The sequence below is a fragment of the Myotis brandtii genome, unplaced genomic scaffold, assembly GCF_000412655.1.
Source record: "Myotis brandtii unplaced genomic scaffold, ASM41265v1 scaffold536, whole genome shotgun sequence".
Taxonomy (NCBI): Eukaryota; Metazoa; Chordata; class Mammalia; order Chiroptera; family Vespertilionidae; genus Myotis; species Myotis brandtii.
In genome coordinates, this window is record NW_005369967.1 from 2,178,123 (window position 1) to 2,183,872 (window position 5,750).

General features: G+C 42.9%; 1 protein-coding gene across 1 annotated transcript in view; it reads left to right on the forward strand.

Moving 5' to 3' along the window:
• Positions 1 to 5,750, forward strand: part of RAD51B (RAD51 paralog B) — a 539,221-nt gene that overhangs the window by 206,042 nt on the left and 327,429 nt on the right. The window lies entirely within an intron of this gene.

Sequence of the window (5,750 nt, forward strand, 5' to 3'; positions counted from 1 at the left end):
CACAGGTATATTGTGCAAACTCCTTCACATCCTTTCCTGTTGCAACTGCACTATTATTTGAGAGTACATTGGCCCAGGTGTGTGGCAGAGGAAGGGGTGGTCCACTCTTCAATACTAGCGCAGAGGCCAGCTAACTATGGTCCATGGGCCAAAGCCAGATGCTGCCTGTTTTTGTAAATCAAGTGTTACTGCCTATAGCCATGCTTATTTAGTTAGGTATTGTCTATGGCTGCTTTTGTACTACAAGGGCAGAAATGAGTAGTTTCAACAGAGACCATATGGCCTGCAAAGCCTAAAATTTGTATTATCTTGTCCTTTATTTTTTATTTTTTTATTTTTTAAATATATTTTATTGATTTTTTTTTACAGAGAGGAAGGGAGAGGGATAGAGAGTTAGAAACATCAATGAGAGAGAAACATCGATCAGCTGCCTCCTGCACACCCCCTACTGGGGATGTGCCCGCAACCAAGGTACATGCCCTTGACCGGAATCGAATCTAGGACCTTCCAGTCTGCAGGCTGACGCTCTATCCACTGAGCCAAACCGGTCAGGGCTATCTTGTCCTTTATAGAAGAAGTTTGCTGAGCCCTGCCTTAATACATTAGAAATCTGGAAGTTATGTTTGCCCTATTACAGTGACCACTTTTCTTTCTTTAAAGAGAGTAATTTACTAGTAAAAAACAAAACGAACCCATTTTAGGGTTCCTATCCTGCCCAAGTCCAGGCCACAGGCATACAGGCAATTGCTGATGGGTTTCTGAGCCAAACAAGAGCAGCCTATTGCAGGACTACTGAAGGCCCTCTGTGTAGGGCAGACTGGCATTCTCTCACTGGGCTTCTTGGCCTTGAAGCTCTGCCTGTTGCTGCCCCTCTGAGATGGAATGTGTATTCACAGAAAATGAGGCACTCCATTAGTCATGGTGCATTTCCTGGGCCCTGGAGACATGGGCATGACATCACCAAGGGCCAATGAGAAAGGATCCTCTGGCCCGCAAGCCCTCCGACCTCTTTAGAGGACTGTAGACTGTGTGTTCTGTTCCCGAGCCCTCGGGGTGTGATTTGAGACTGCCTTCCTCATCCAGCCATATTCTGGGCACAAAAGTCTCACTTCCAGACCCAAGGGGCCGGGGCAAGCTCGAAAATCTGCAGAGCTGGAGGCAGATTCCCATTTAGTATTTTTTTCCAGGGCTCAGGTTCTTATTCCCACAGTTTTCCACTCCTAATGACGTTGTTACTTCATGTGGTGAATGGTGGGTGGTGAAAGATGAAGTCTGCATGAGATAAAAGACACTTGGCAGTTAGAATTTCTGGATAAGTATAGGTTGGTAGCATAACGAAATCAGAAGCATATTTTGCCTTTTTGTTACATTGCTTTTGTGTGGAGTTTAACATAATAAAACAACATCTTTTAGCAGCAAAGGCTGCTAGCAAAATTAGTGTGGCTTAGCATAGGGCAATTACCAAAGGAACTTTACTGAGAGGATTAGTCGCTCATTAAATCTTTTATCTTCAAGAAGAAAAGAAACTTTTTTTTCCCAATTCTCTTTTCTTAAGATTTAAGAAAGCATTTTGAATAAAAATCTCTCCTTTTCTATCTATTTATGAAAATGATTTGTGGAATTTAGTCTCAGGAATAATAACTTTGTTAATTCTAGGTACCAGAAAGTTTATTCAAAGACTTGTTTTCTAACTGGTACTAGCTCGGTCTCTTGTTAACAAGCCATAATTGTAAAATGCCCCTTTTAAAAATTATTTAAACAAACTGAGGCTCAAGACCCGATGTGAGATTACACTGGACAGATTTTCATAGTTTAATTCAAGTGGTGCGTTTTCCCATCTCATTGGCAATCTGTGGTTGAACGAAAATGACCCCTCTAGTACTGGTTCATGTTTGCATCCTGTTTTGGTGAAGCCTAAGAGAAATTGGGAAAACAGCCTTTTTTGTTAGTACATTATCTGTGGCTGCCCTACACCACAGAGGATGCCACCCCGACCGCTTTAAAAGAAGAAATTCCTTGTTGTTTCTGCAAGATGAAGATGAATATTTTTTGTAATTATAGAGGCTTTTTATTTTTTAAAAAATCACCTGAAGGCATATTAATTTATTCCTAATTCTTAAGAACAAATATACTAGTAATTAAAGAGAATTTTTCTAGAACTGTGCAATGTACTAAAAAGAGGGCACCTTGGAGATCCTCCTCAAAGACTTGTGCAGTTCACAACATTGGTTATGACAATTTCCAAGTGTCTCTTGGAGATCCTCTAAATGGCATTTTTCAAGCTTGTATAGATGGGGAGACTGAGGTACAGATGGATGCTCTGCCGGGTGTTGTTCAGAGAAGCGGATATGGATGCATAAGTCACTCTCATCAAAACCCTGAAGAGGACATTCCTCTGTGCCTTAAAAAAAAGTTTTTATTGATTTTTTTTTTTAAGAGAGAGAGAGGGAGGGAGATAGAGAGAAACATTGGTAAGAGAGACACATCATTGATTGGCTACCTCCTGCACTCCCCACACTGGGGATGGAGCCCACATCTGGGTATGTGCCCTGATCAGGAATCGAACCAGTGACCTCTTGGTTCCTGGGTCGACGCTCAAACACTGAGCCATACCAGCCGGGCTCCTCTCTGCCTTTACATAAAATTGTCCTGTTTTCCTTTGACTGCTTCAGGCTTTGCCTCATTAACAGCAGTGCTTGTTTTTCACAGCCCTTAGGTTGGGACAAAAGGTTGGTCTAGCCTCCCAGAACCGAGGGAGCCCTGAAAGGGGTCAGTTGTCTCGGGGGTAGAAGTAGGCTCTGAGGGCTGGCCCGCTGCCTCACTCTTGGCAGAGGACTTCATTCTCTGCAACCCTACCCCCAGTTTTTCCCACCTGAACTAATATTTGCCACCTCTCGGAGGGTTGTCACGAATAGTGATGAATTTAATGTTGATAAAATGTGTGAACCTTGGGGAAGAAAAGTCTTGTATAAGCACACCATTAGCACTGGCCCCACGACCTGTCGCAAGTTTCTTGAGTGGGCTGTGGGCACCCTGGGAGTTGGTCAACCAGACCCCCGTTTTGGTGGGGACAGTGTCTGGAATGGGACCTGCTGCTGCTCTGAGAATACACCGCTGGTTTGAAATGTTGAAATCCAAGTAGATCCTTAAAGCAGCTACGCAGTAACATCTCCTCCCTGCTTCTGTTGCCTGCGAATTTGGGGAGCAGCAGATGCCTCCCTCAGAAACCCTTCTGGAGTGTCAGCATACCATGTTCATCATCTCACGGAGCCCCCAACTTTTCCTGCAGAAAAGGCTAGTCCAGACTATGACAGCGAGAGGTCACGACAGGACTGGTTTATGTAAAGTTAAGGATGAGTCACGTCACTCCTAAAGGGATTGGCATCAATTTATTACACAAAATCAAACACTGCAAGAAGAAAGCCTTTAGCCTCATTAAGGAACCCAGACAAAAATCCCACTTAATCCATCTTACTTTTCCTTTTCCTCTAACTCAGCTGGTGCGCAGGTGTAGGGCAGCTTGGCAGGGGCTTTGAACGTTTGGAAAAGGGAGTCATTACTGAAAGTCACTGACACACACTTCCCTTGGAATGCTGCTGATGTCATGGAAAGCTGGGACCTTCGCAGTAACCCCTGACAACCAGAGCTACAGTAAACAGTAACTGTTACCTCCACCAAGGCATTGGTTTTTGAAGAGTTTTAACAGGCGAGGGCTTGCCAGCCACAACTCGTAAAAATGTTCTTATAATTTTGCCCTACTCTCCAACAGCACTGGTGACTGCTGAGGTTTCTCTGCCACTTGGGGATGCAAAGCCAAATTCATGTCAGCCCCAAGGTTCCCTCATCAGAATTTACAGCACTTCTTTTCCAGTCCTTTTCATACCCCCTGCCATGCTCACCGGGTTCGGCCTGGTAGGCTTAAGACTTTTTCAAAGAAGTCTCTTGTCCTACTGAATTGCCTCAATTTCTGGTGATTGGCTGAATCTATGTGTTAGGTTTTGCCTAGTGTTTTATTAGCCTCGTGGTTAACCCAGTCTGGTGAATTTGTAGCCCTCAATCTATAGGTTATAGTCTAACCAATTTGAAACAGTTGGACAAGTGACATCGTATGCTTCAGATTCTGAGCTAGGTCATCGCGAGAAGACAAGCAGCGCGTGCTGTCAGATGGAACTGTCAGGGGTGATTGTTGTCAATAGTTTAGGAAAGCAAACGAAGACACAGAAACCAAGGGATCAGGAGGAGTTTCTCCCATGATTGGCTGCCTTTTAGGAGAAGTTGGTGCAGTATCACCGTGTAAACCAAATGCAGCATGGCTGCTTCCAGGCCTGCCCACAACGGGAAGAAGCAGCATCTCGCACTGCTTTTGCAAGGCATTGTCAGGGTGACCACATAATTTATCCCCCAAACAAGGATACTTTTGAGAGGGAAGGGGCCCTACTAATAATTACTCTGGGACAACAGGAACAAACCAGGAATGTCCCAGGCCAGGGAGCCATACGGTCACCCTCCTCATTGTGCCAAGACCCACCCGGCCTTTCGAGGTGACAGAGAGGGTCCACCGACCCATTCATGCAACCTGGGTTGTCTCAGTTACAAGAAAAGTCCACTCTTAGAATTAGCAGGCTCAGTAATGAAATATGTTACTGCAACATATCCCTAGGTCAAAAATCTCAAAGTAAGCTTGAATTCACACTCTTTATTAACCAAGTTTTGAACATTACTTTGATTTCTATCGATGAGTGATTCTTAAAATGTGGTCTGAGATCTCTGGGGGTCCCAGGAAATCCTTGCAAGGGTGTGTTTGAGGTCATACTATTTTCATCATAACATGAAGACATCATTTGCCTTTTGTGTTCTCATTTCCTCGTGAATGTGTAGTGGAGTTTTAAGGGGACATGTGAAGTATGATATTATAACACCTTGAATGAAAAACCAGCTACCAGGTTCTAACTCTCAGCTAGTAAGTCAGGCGTTAAAGGGATTTACAAGAATGTGAAACAATACCACTCTTCCACTAAGCTTCTTTATTTTAGAAAATATAGTTCTCTTTATAAAAATACATCATTTTTTAAAAGATGTTATGTGTTTATTACTTTACTTTTACATGAATGAATAAATGCTTCAAAAATTCATCAGTTTTAATTTCTAATATGGTGAACACATGCCTCATAAGTAAAAGCTCTTTGAATCCTTAATAGTTTTAAGAGTATGAATGGGCCCCAAGACCAAAAGTTTTGAGAACTGCTGCTCTAGACCTTTCTCTCTCCCTGAGAAGGAACGGACAGGTAAAGTGAGATGATAAATTCCCTGACGAGAGAGACCAGCTTTATTCATTATATTCACTGTATTCATTGCATCTGCTGCCGCACCCAGCACGATGCCGGGCATTCAGCTAGTGCTCTATGTGAATGTGGGAGACAAAGCTCCCGGGACACTCTGAAGAGTGGCCATGCTCTCTCATGTTTGGGCGTCACTTTAACATTAATGTCTACTTTGTTTTAAGTCTTTACCATCTGATATTTAATATGTTCTAGTACTCTGTTAAAAATCTTATTTTGACATAACAGTAATAATGTCATTTTTTTCTTCAAAAGTTTTATGGACTAGATCAAATCCTCCTATGAAACAAGTACTAGTATGTTAGGTAAGAAGACATAAAGAATATTAGCAGAGGGAGTTGCCCTTTTAAAAAAAAAAAAAAAAAAGCATGGCTAATTCTTGCTTTCCTTCATCTCAGCACCTTCTTCAGT